Source organism: Bos grunniens, chromosome X (genome assembly GCF_055505025.1).
Source record: "Bos grunniens cultivar Pamir isolate PY7600 chromosome X, Bosgru_T2T1.0, whole genome shotgun sequence".
Lineage (NCBI taxonomy): Eukaryota > Metazoa > Chordata > Mammalia > Artiodactyla > Bovidae > Bos > Bos grunniens.
In genome coordinates this window covers 3,314,159-3,327,075 of record NC_141194.1, presented here as the reverse complement: position 1 = coordinate 3,327,075, position 12,917 = coordinate 3,314,159, and the positions used below count along the sequence as shown (strand labels likewise).

Below are 12,917 nucleotides of genomic sequence, written 5' to 3'. Positions count from 1 at the left end.
CAAAATCTGTCTCCTTGGGAATAAGGAAAGAGACAAAAATTAGGGAAAAAAGCAATGATTAAAAAAATGTTCTGAGAAATGGAACTTCCCTGGTAGTCTGATGGTTAAGACTCCACACTTCCACTGCAAAGGTTCAATCCCTAGTCAGGGAACTAAGATCCCACAAGCTGTGCAGCGTGGCCAATACATAAGGAAAAAGTAAAAGCTGCAGGAAAAAAAGTACAAGAGTATATTAAAAAAAAAATTCTAAGAGAGGATATCAATGTTCATCTAAGAATTGCCTTCCAGGTAAATCACTGAGTTGATTATAGAAAGAACCTCTTGTTACTCCCAAATACTACCCAATTATTATAATATTACTTAAAATGAAGACTATTTTCAAGAAATGTTTTTAAAACTTTTGTATCAAACTATGTAACTTATTGAAATATTTATGGCACGGCTTTCTTTTTTTTAATTGGTTGATCCTAATTGATAGGGTGGGGAACCTTTATTTTTTTGATTTTTAAATGTTTTTAAAAATTAAACTTTATTGGAGTACAGTTGGTTTACTAAACTGTGTCAGGGCTGTGTTAGTTTCTGCTGTACAGCAAAGTGAATCGGCTCTACGAATACAGATACCCCCTCTGTTTTGGATTTCCTTCCCATTTAAGTTACTACAGAGCACGGAATAGCGTTCCCTGTGCCGTACAGCACTTTTTCATCAGTTATCTTTTCTAAACATAGGGCTTCCCTGGTGGCTCAGATGGTAAAGAATCCACGTGCATTTCATGGGACATGGGTTCAATCCCTGGGTCAGAGGGCATGGCTACCCACTCCAGTATTCTTGCCTGGAGAATCCCATGGACAGAGGAGCCTGCTGGGCTACACTCCATGGGGTATCAAAGAATCAAATACTACCAAGCATGGTTATTTTATAAAATAAAGTACTTTCTAACCTATACAACAAATAATAGTTACTATAATCAATAAGTTAAAATATAAATCTGTATCAACACATCATGTTCTCGCTCACTCTTTCCCCCTCTCTTTTACATGAAGAGTCTCGAAAGATACTGTCCACGAGCCGTGAGACCCGCTCATGTTCCTGAGAACGTTTTGCTGAGAATGATGACTCTCGAGCCGCCAGAAACTGCGTGTTGAAGAAACTTAGCGGAGGGAATGTGACACACTGAAATCCAGGATCCACTCTCTCAAGGTACAAATGGAAACCAATCACTCACCAGGTGAATTTCCTTCTGCGTTTTCTTCTTGCTCACGTCGGTGGTCTCCTGAGTTCTTGTCTCCGAGAGACAGCGCTTGGCTAATTTTTTTTTTTTTTTTTACTTTAAGTCAGCACTGTCTCCTTTATCTCTGTTAACACTTTCTCAGGGTCTGATGCAACTGACACTCTATTTTTAGTCCAATGGCCTAAAAACTTACTACTTTGTATACATATAAACTGGGGATTCCCTGATGGGCTTCCATGGTGGCTCAGAGGTTAAAGCGTCTGCCTGCAATGCAGGAGACGTGGGTCCGATCACTGGGTCGAGAAGATTCCCTGGAGAAGGAAATGGCAACCCACCCCAGTATTCTTGCCTGGAGAACCCCATGGGCGGAGGAGCCTGGTGGACTACAGTCCATGGGGTCGCAAAGAGTCGGACACGACTGAGCGACTTCACTTTCATTTTCCCTGATGGCTCAGAGGGTAAAGAACCCACCTGCAATGCAAGAGACCTCAATTTGATCCCTGGGTTGGGAAGATCCCTTGAGGGGGGACGGACAACCCACTCCAGTACTCTTGCCTGGAGAATCCCATGGACAGAGGAGCCTATGGTCCATGGGATCTCAAAGAGTCGGACATGACTGAGCAGCTAAGCATGTGTACAAATTTGTACCCTGTGAATCCTTGGTTATGAGTTGGTAGCTGATGTCACACAGAGTATAATTTAGCTCAGTTCAGTTCAGTGGCTCAGTCGTGTCTGACTCTTTGCGACCCCCTGGACTACAGCATGCAGGCCTCCCTGTCCATCACTAACTCCCAGAGCTTGCTCAAACTCATGTCCATCAAGTCAGTGATGCCATCTAGCCATCTCATAGCATATCGGGCACCTACCAACCCAGGGAGCTCAGCTTTCAGTGTGATATCTTTTTGCCTTTTCATACTGTTCATGGGCTTCTCAAGGCAAGAATACTGAAGGGGTTTGCCGTTGCCTTCTCAGTGGACCAGGTTTTGTCAGAACTCTCCAGCATGACCCGTGCGTCTTGGATAACCCTACACAGCATGGCTAATCGTCTCATTGAGTTAGACAAGGCTGTGGTCCATGTGATCAGTTTGGTTAGTTTTCTGTGACTGTGATTTTCATTCTGTCTGCCCTCTGAGGGATAACGATATAATATAGCTTAGGACCCTAATTATATCAATGCCATTATCTCTCTAAATTAATTACTTAAGATGGCATCTAATAAAAAGACTTTATTGATTTATTCCTATAATTCCTAAGACTGGTTTCAGCTTAAATGAAAGGAGAAAATGCATATCTTTAGTGTAACTCTCTCTGATCATATAACGCATGAAAATGGTTAGTATATATTGTGCATTTTGGTTTTTTGTTAAATATATTTTTATTTTGAAACAGTATTAGACTTAACAGAATTATTGTGAAGATTGTTCATCAAGTTCTCATAGACTTCATGCCCAGTTTTTCTTATTATTAGCTTTGTCTATTGGCATGACCCATTGGTCACAAGTAATGAGCCACTAACAATCGATGCATTATTATTGTGATGCCATGGACTGTAGTCTGCCAGGCTCCTCTGTCCGTGGGGTTCTCCAGGCAAGAATACTGGAGTGAGTTGCCATTCCCTTCCCCAGGGGATCTTCCCCACCCAGGAAGGAATTTTACCTCCATGCCATGATACCAATGTTTTTTTTTACCCCTTCCTCGAACACCACACTTAGACTGTGGGTTTACTTGGTCATCGCACCCAAGAGAAAGCTCCAAAAGCCCACAAGTTACACGTCCATATGTGAAGAAAGTTCAGTGATAAAGGCACGTGGGGTGGACAGAATATTTGAGGAGGGTTGTGGAGAGGGGCGTGTCTGTCCTTACAAACATGGATGAATTTCATGCAGGTAAGCACAATCCTGGTGGCTCAGATGGTGAACAATCAGGAGACCTGGGTTCAATCCCTGGGACGGGAAAATCCCCTGGAGAAGGGAATTGCAACCCACTCCAGTATCCTTGCCTGGAGAATCCCATGGACAGAGGAGCCTGGCGGGCTACAGTCCATGGGGTCTCAAAGAGTCAGACACAAGTTAGTGACGAACAGACACAGTGACAGTACAGACTCAGCATGACCTGGGTGATGGCAAGAGTTTGAAGTAATGACAGTGAATAATGCAGGCCTTTTTTTTTTTAGTATTTATTTGGCTGTGTTGGGTCTTAGCTGCGTCACTCTGCTTATTCCTGTGTTATGTGGGATGTTTCGTTGCGTTGCATGGATTCTCTAGTTGTGGTGGGCGGCCTTAGTTTGAGGATTGTTGGATCTTTGTTCCCTGACCGGGGATTGAACCTGCGTCCCCTGCAGTGGCAGGCAGATTCGTAACCTCTGGACCAGCAGGGAAGTCCCCACGCAGCTCTCCGAAACGGGGACCTCTCTGGCTGACTCCAGGCTGATGGAACATGTTATGAATTCAGAGAGCACCCACAGGGACAACGAGCGGTTGGCAGAAAGGCTGAGGGAGCTGGGCCGGTGGAAAATGGGAGTTTTAAGAGCTGTGATCACCAGGCTCTGTCCGTCTAGGAAAGCAGTGTGAATCCCGAGCCACATGGTCTACATGGCTCACGGTCCACACAGCTCTTCCAACACTGTCTGGGCATGCCACAGGAATCAAGCTCAAATCACTGCAGACATGTGAGAAGGGTCGTAGGTTTGTGAACGTGTTTCATAATAAGCAAGTAATCTGCAGTGGAAATGAACATGAGAGCTGTCGACCCGGATGCTGGCTCGCAGGGAGCAGGCAGAGAGTTGGCATGGTGTCTCAGTGATGGCCTGTGCTTTTCTGCTTGTCCGTGACCCTGTTCTAATCCATCTGTTGGCGTGGGTGGCCTGGGGCCAGCCTGAGGACAAGACCTGAGCCACCGGGATCTTTCTGTCCTCTGATGAGGACCGCCTCCCGAGGCGAACACCAAGAATCAACGGAATAACAACGGAGGAGGTTTGCTCTTGTAAATGGCATCTGGGAATCCTGCTTCCGACTCAGATAAAGAATTTCCACTGTCACCTTTCCTAATCACTTCGGGGTTTCATCCACATCTCCTCTCTCCCCCACCCCCATACACACACATCCAGAGACACTGTCTTATCTGTCCACTGATCAGCTTTTGCTTCCAAGGCCCATGCAACTTAAAGTTGAGAACTTGCAGCCTCAAAATAGGAAAACTCCAATTATTGTCATTCTTTCTCCCTTTCTCTTTTCTTCTTTCTGTCTTTCTCTTCATCTCTCTTCTTTCTTTTTCTTTCTTTCTCTTTTCTTCCCTCCGACCTTTCTTCTCAGTGAAACGTGAAAATTGTTGTTGTTTAGTCGATAAATGTCCGACTCCGTTGCGACCCCATGAACTGTAGCCTGCCAGGTTCCCCTGTCCATGAGATTCTCCGGGCAAGAATAATGGAGTGGGTAGCCTTTCCCTTATCCAGGGGATCTTCCTGACCCAGGGATTGAACCCGGGTCTCCCGAATTGCAGGAAGATTCTTTACCAGCTGAGCCACCAGGGAAGCCCAAGAATACTAGAGTGGGTAGCCAATCCCTTTTCCAGGGGATCTTCCTGACCCAGGAATCGAGCCCTGGTCTCCTGCATTGCAGGTGGATTCTTTACTAGCTGAATTACCTGGGAAACCCATATTCCTCAAAATGCTACTGCTAAGTCGCTTCAGTCGTGTCCAACTCTGTGTGACCCCATAGATGGCAGCCCACCAGGCTCCCCCATCCCTGGGATTCTCCAGGCAAGAACATTGGAGTGGGTTGCCATTTCCTTCTCCAATGCGTGAAAGTGAAAAGTGAAAGTGAAGTCATTCAGTCGTGTCCGACTCCTAGCGATCCTATGGACTGCAGCCCACCAGGCTCCTCCATCCATGGGATTTTCCAGGCAAGAGTACTGGAGTGGGTTGCCATTGCCTTCTCCGTTCCTCAAACTCACAGTAAGTAAATCATTTTTCAAAACCTCATAAAATCACTGAAATTTTGACATTATGCCCTTTTATTCTGCACATTTATTAATAAATGCATGCTAAGTCAGGTTAGTCATGTCCCACTCTTTGGGACCCTAGGGACTGTAGTCCACCAGGCTCCTCTGTCCATGGGATTTCTCAGGCAAGAATAGGGGAGTGGGTTGCCATTCCCTTTGGCAGGGGATGGTCCCAACACAGGGACTGAACCCGAGTCTCCTAGTTGGCAGATGGATTCTATACCACTGAGGCATCAAGGAAGCCCCAATATATTAATAAAAATTAGTGCCTGCCTAACAGACATATACATGCACAAAATCAGCCATTGGAATAATTTTCCACACCTGTACATTTCCTTCCAGAACAGGTGTAACCGAAGCTTGTTTGTTGAAGTCATCAATGAAAACACTCTGGTTGTCATTTCTCAAAAAATGATCAGTATTTCTCGGGGGAAGTATCAATGCTGTTCACTGGGATCCATTTCATCATAATTCTGTGTCTCCTTCAAGCTCAGTTTGCCTCTATGAGACACACTCGGGGATTTCTATTATATTTTGTGTACTTCCACATCCAGTCGTTTTTGAAGAAGTTTGCTTATTTATGTCCATTTCAGTGATTAAAAAAGTAATTTAACCTTGTAATAGAAAATCTGAAAATAAGTTTAGCAGATACTCATTTTATGTGTACTTCTTTTTTGACATTTTTTTTTAAATCAGTTCCCCATTTTAAAAAAATTGAAGTGTAGTTAATTTACAGCATTGTGTTAGGTTCAGCTGTACAACAGCATCTCACTTTATGTGTGTGTGTGTGTTCTTTTTCATATTGTTATCCCTTAAAGGTTATTACAAGATGTTGAATATAGTTCCCTGGGCTGAACAGTAGGACCTTTTTTCATGCATCCTATATATACTAATTGACATCTGCTAATCTCAAACTCCAGGGCTTCCCTGATAGCTCAGTTGGTAAGGAATGTGCCTGCAATGCAGAAGACTGTGGTTCAGTTCCTGGGTTGGGAAGATCCCCTGGAGAAGGTATAGGCTACTCACTCCAGTTTTCTTGGGCTTCCCTGGTGGGTCAGATAGTAAAGAATCCACCTGCAATGCAGGAGACCTGGGTTCCATCCCTGGGCTGGGAAGACCCCCTGGAGAAGGCAAAGGCTACCCACTCCAGCATTCTGGCCTGGAGAAATCCCTGGACTGTATGGGGGTCACAAAGAGTCAGACAGGACTGAGCAACTTTCACTTCCCTTTCAATCCCAGACTCCCACCCCATCTCTCCCCAACTCCTGACCTTGTTGGCAAGCACAGATCTATTCTATAAGGATTTTTAAAAATGCTCACTTTGGCATTTTGAATGTGCCTTTCCGTCTCCTCGTTGTTGCTACATCAGAGTTACAGATATGGGCATTTGCACTGTTTTTGTTCACTTAATAGTTGTGTAGCTTCTCTTAGGTTTTTTTTTTACTGTTCGTGTTTTCCTTCGTGTCTGATTGCATTTTAATGTGTATGTTCCTGCTTGTCTCTCGGGGTTTCCCAAAGCAAAGAAAGAAGTAGGTCGTCAGCTACGAATTCTCTTTTACCACGAAAAATCACCGAGTCGCTTCATAACTTTGTTCTCTGCCTCCCTGCCTCCCTCTAGCTTGCTCTCTGCAGACGTACAATAAGCCACGCCCTTCCCTTTGGACACAATACCTGTACTTCTCTGACACGTCAACGCAGGGATGCTATTAATTCCATCACTTTGGCTTAAAAGACCCGCAGGAAGTGTAAAAAGGCTGCAGGTCACAGGCAGTGTAACTGCAGTGCCAATGAGATTTTTTTTCCCCCACCCCGTATCTGGGGTGTTTTATATTCACTACCTGGGTGGAATGAGAAGAAGCCTGAATTTCCGGTGACGCGGTGTTTCAATGACCCAGTTCAGTTTATCAGATGTCTACCGTCACTGACTCTGCCGGCTACCTATTCTTACTAATCTGGCTTCGAGGCAGAATTTAAACCAGAGCCTCTGTGTGGATAAGTCATTTAAAAAGTGAAGAAGACCATCAGGAGGGAGTGGAGCTGTGTTAGTCCCCGTCTCCCAGATCATCCCGCCCACGCTTAGCTCTCAGCCCCCGTGTGCACACGTCTGCTTTCTTTGCATCGCTACTCCAGCCCTGCAGTTAGGTTCATCTGGACTGGGTGGCATTGGGAGGGATTGAGGCTCAAGACGGAGGGGATATACGTATACACAGAGCTGATTCATTTCTTCCTACAGCAGTAAACAACACAGCATTGTGAAGGAACTATACCCTATTTGTCCGGCAAGAATACGGAGCAGATATAGAGAGTGGGGGCTTCCCTAATGGCTCAGCTGATACAGAATCCATCTGCCATGCAGGAGACCCCAGTTCAATTCCTGGGTTGGGAAGATCCCCTGGAGAAGGGATAGGCTACCCATTTCAGTATTCTTGGGCTTCCCTGGTGGCTCAGATGGTAAAAAATCGGCCTGTAATGTGGGAGCCCTGGGTTCGATCCCTGGGTTACGAAGATTGCCCTGAAGAAGGGAAAGGCTACCCACTCCAGTATCCTGGCCTGGAGAATTCCATGGACTGTATAGTCCATGAGGTCGCAAAGAGGCAGACACGACTTAGCGACGAAATAGCAACATACATCAAACATTAATACCATCGACATGTATACACTGCTGCGTGTAACATAGCTTGTGGAATGCTGCTGAATAGACAGGGAGCTCAGCTGGGTGCTCTGTGATGACCTAGAGGGGTGGGTTGGCTCAAAAGGGAGGAGAAATATATATGATTATGGCTGATCTGTGTTATTGTGTGGCAGAAACCACACAACTTTGTAAAACAATTATCCTCCAATTAAGGAATAAATTAAAAACACAGAGATAACAGTATCAGAGACCACAAAAAAAACTGTACAGCGAAATTTCAATAGATCCAAAAGAATTCTGTTTCAACCCAAGCTAATTTAGGGTCACCTTCTCCCAACCCCTGGTTGGGATAGATGGCTTAGGTGTACCAGAAGCCTGGGGCAATATTTTCAGCCATCTCGTGTTGTCCAATAGTCTTTCCAAGGCTCATGCAAATATCTGTGCGGGCTCTTTTCTCAAAGCCAAGCCACTTAACAAAGTGAGTTTTATCAAAGGACTAAGTCATTAATAAATGAAGAGTGTTTCTCCACAGGCGGGCTTCAAAGCCCGTTTTGATTGAGATGAGCTCTTATTTCTGGGTCGCAGCTGGCCTAGTCGGAGCTGGGGAAATTCACAGCCCCAGGGTTGGGCAGGACTCCAGAATGCTGCGAGACGGGACATCCAGGCTGCCCGGAGGGTTTCACTGCAGGTGTTCCCTCCGAGTGTGGTTTAGACGGTCTCTGAAATGAATCTGGAGAAGAAAGGAGGTCACTTCCAGACCATGCCGTCTACTTCAATTTCAGAAGCGTTTGGATAAGAATGAGCCATTCCTTCAGCACAGGGACTTTCTCTGCGCTGTTATGGAATCATTCTGAAATTCAGGTAAAGCAGGCCAGTCCTAATTATTTGGGAGAATCCTTCAATTGAGATGTAGGTCGAGCTTGCAAACAAACAAAAAGGCCTAGAGAGTAAAATAAATGTTAGCATCCCCCTGGTACTGATGAACGTCTTGGCAGAGCAGCAACAGAGACACAGTCGTAGGGAACAGACTTGTGGTCACAGAAGGGGAAGGAGAGAGTGGGATGAATGGAGAGGAGCTTGGAAACATACATTACTATATAAAGTATAAAACAGCCAGTGGGAATTGGCTGTACGACTCAGGGAGCTCAATCTGGGGCTCTGTGACAACCTAGAGGGGTGGGATGGGGAGGGAGGTGGGAGGGGGGTTCAACGGGGAGGGGAGACATGTACCCCTATTTCTGATTCATGTTGATGTATGGCAGAAACCAACATGATATTGTAAACCAATTGTCCTCCATTAAAAACTAAATAAATAAATGGGGGCTTCGAAGATGGCTCAGTGGAGAAGGCAATGGCACCCCACTCCAGTACTCTTGTCTGGAAAACCCCATGGACGGAGGAGCCTGGTAGGCTGCAGTCCATGGGGTCGCTAAGAGTTGGACACGACTGAGCGACTTCACTTTCACTTTTCACTTTCGAAGATGGCTCAGTGGTAAAGAATCTGCCTGACAATGCAGGAGATGACAGACATGCGGGTTTGATCCCTGAGTTGGGAAGATCTCCTGGAGAAGGGAATGGCGACCTGCTCCAATATTGTTTCCTGGAGAATTCCATGGACAGAGAAAGTAAATAACACAAATGTCACCGTCCCCAAATAGAACCTATGGTGACCATGGGATGCAAAATGGGAATTAGAGGATACAGAAGGAAAGTGAAAGAGGTGTGTGGGGATGCTTAGGGAAAGAAGGACTTGGCATTTGGACCAAGACCAGGCTCGTCACTCCCACTGGTAGCTGAGTGTCTTCTTCTAGCGGACAGAAAGCACAGTTGGCTTTCTGCTTGGCTCTGGAAGGTAAATATGCGGGTAGCCAGCCTATGAGTGATGCGGCGATATTATAGCAAACATGATACAGATATCCTCAGAGACACGGACCATCCAAGAACAGACCAGCTACGTGGTCACTGAAGTCACGGTGAGCTCAGTCAGTGATGAAAACGAGAAGTCATGGTGAGCTCAGTCAGTGATGAAAACGAGAAGTCACGGTGAGCTCAGTCAGTGATGAAAACGAGAAGTCACGGTGAGCTCAGTCAGTGATGAAAACGAGAAGTCATGGTGAGCTCAGTCAGTGATGAAAACGAGATGTTTGTTCCTCCATCATTTGAGAGTTGTTAGTAGTTATTAGAAAGTTTAATTTCACTTACATTTTCCTCTGTTTGTAAATTATCCACAAATTGAGTTTCCTGTCTCCTGACCATCTTTTTTTTTTAATTTCGGCTGTGATGGGTCTTCATTGCTGAGCGGGCTTTCCTCTACTTGAAGCTAGCAGGGTCTCCTCTCTAGTGGGGACGTGAGGGCTTCTCATTGTGGCTGCTTCTCTTCTTGTGGACTACGGTCTTGCGAAAGAATACACCTAGAGAATCACATCAATGTTACCATCCCAGAAAATGGTAGTTGTGGCTCCTGGGCTTAGCTGCTGTGCTGCATGTGGGATCTTCCTGGACCACAGATGGAACACATGTCTCCTACGTCGACAGGCGGATTCTTGACCACTGGACCGCCAAGGATGTCCATCTCCCCACCAACTTTATTTCAACATCTGGAAGGCAAGCTTCGGCAAATAAAGTAGGCATAAGATACTCTTTGACCATCTCTCTCTCGTTTTACATTTTTACTGGAGTATAGTTGCTTTACGGTTTTGGGTTAGTTTCTGTTGTACTGCAGAGTGCTTTAGCTCTATGTGAATGGCAACCCACTCCAGTGTTCTTGCCTGGAAAACCCCATGGACAGAAGAGCTTGGTGGGCTACAGTCCATGGGGTCGCAAAGGGGGTTGGACACGACTTGGCAACTAAAGAGCAGCAACATATATCCCCTCTTTATTGGCTTTCCTTCCCATTTAGGTGACCACGGCCCTGAGTTCCATGTGCTATACAATAGGTTCTGATTATTTTTTTGTATTTTATGCATAGTGTCAGTAATGTATGTATGGGCAGGGAATTTGGGGGAGGATGGATACATGTACATGTATGACTGAATCCCTTTGCTATTCACCTGGAAGTGTCACAACATTTTTAATCGGATATCCTCCAGTACAAAATGAAAAGTTGTTGTTTTTTTTTAATTGTGTATATATGTCAATCCCCATCTTCTAACTGATCCCACACGCCCTTGGACCCTTGGTATGCAAATGGTTTTTCTCTCCATCTGTGTGTCTCTTTCTGCTTTGCAAATAAGTTAGCCTATACCAGTTTTTCCAGACGCCACTCATATACGTTCATATACATATTTGTTTTCCTCTTTCTGTCCTACTTCACTTTGTTAACCATCTCTTGATCAACATGATGCTTAACCGTTGACAGTGTTATTAATACCTGGGACTGAGATACTCAATTCGGAAAGATCGTTTTGGAAGAGCAGCAATGTAATTGTGAGCTTTCTTCTTGTCTGTGTGTGTTGACTTCATGGATATATATATATATTTTATGCGAGGACCAGAAGTAATTACCTTTCAGAGCAGAAGTGTTAGTCACTCAGTCGTGTGGGACTCTTTGCGACCCCAGACTGTATCGTCACCAGGCTCCTCTGCCCGTGGAATTTCCCACCTAAGAATGCTCGGCTGGGTAGCCGTTTCTTCTCCAGAAGATCTTCCTGACCCAGGGATTGAACCTGGGTCTCCTGCATTGGCAGGCAGATTCTTTATCGTCTGAGCCACCAGCTCACCAAAGAGACTAGTTTTCTAGAAGTGGAGGAAGTCCTTGCTCTAGATGAAAACCACACCACTGCCTAAATGTTGTTGTTTTATTTAAATACTCACCCTCTATACACTCACTTTTTTTGTTTCCAGTGACAGTAAGTGCACTAGATGAGGGAAAAAAAACATCCAGAGACCCCGTGGACTGTAGCCCACCAGGCTCCTCTGGCCATGGGATTCTCCAGGCAAGAAGACTGGAGTGGGTTGTGTTGCCCTTCTCCAGGGGATCTTCCCATCCCAGGGATCGAACCCATGTCTCTTACATCTCCTGCATTGGCAGGTGGGTTTCTTTATCAATAGCACCACCTGGAAGCCTACAGCATAGCACACCTTGTTAATAATTTCAAGTGGTTTCTCTGCACCACAGTAGCTGGACCTATCACATCTACAACTATTTATTTTATTTCGGAAAAATTTGAGTTGATGTTTTCCATGGTCTCATGTGTCCTAGTCGGCCAGCTGCTACACCAGCTGTTTCCAACTGACAGAGCTGAGATGAAAAGCCTGCAGAAGTCTATTAATGCACAATGTTCTCTACTTGTAAGATCAGTTGCTAAATTTTAATGGCTTTAGGTCTCACAGAAACCAGCCCATGTAAAACCCAACTTCCCTGATGAGGCCATGTATCATCAGATTTGGGCTTCCCTGGTAGCTCAGTTGGTGAAGAATCTGCCTGCAGTGATGCAGGAGATCTGGGTTCCATCCCTGGGTTGGGAAGATCCCCTGGAGAAGGGAATGGCAACCTACTCCAGTATTCCTGCATGGGAAATCCCATGGACAGAGGAGCCTGGTGGGCTACAGTCCGTGGAGTTGCAAAGAGTCCAACGTGACTGAACTAATATATATTCACATATGGGGCAATATGCTTCCCACGCTGGGCTAGTAGTAAAGAACGTACTCGTCAATCCAGGAGATATGAGAGATGCGAGTTCAACCCCTAGGTGGGTAAAATCCCCTGGAGAAGGACATGATAACCCACTCCAGTATTTTAGCCTGGAGAATCCCATGGACAGAGGAGCCTGGTGGGCTACAGTCTGTGGGGTCACAAAGAGTCAGACAGGACTTAGGGACTAAACGATCACCACATCGTCAGAAGGTTCTATGACTTAAAAATAATTCAAGAAAACAATGTGGTTCTGAGAATCTCACACTGGGTGTATAAATAAGGTCTTTCATCACGCACTTTGGGCTTCTGCAGTGACTTAGCCGTTAAAAAAAAAAAAATCTGCCTGCAATTCAGGAGACATGAGTTTGATCCCTGGATCAGGAAGATCCTCTGGAGAAGGGCATGGCAACCCACTTCAGTA

General features: G+C 45.4%; 1 long non-coding RNA gene across 1 annotated transcript in view; it reads left to right on the top strand.

Moving 5' to 3' along the window:
• The window catches only part of LOC147339707 (uncharacterized), a 236,010-nt gene that overhangs the window by 77,925 nt on the left and 145,168 nt on the right, over positions 1-12,917 (top strand). The window contains exon 4 of the long non-coding RNA XR_015158784.1: positions 1,042-1,226. This is a non-coding gene — a long non-coding RNA (uncharacterized LOC147339707). The remainder of the gene's footprint in view (positions 1-1,041; positions 1,227-12,917) is intronic.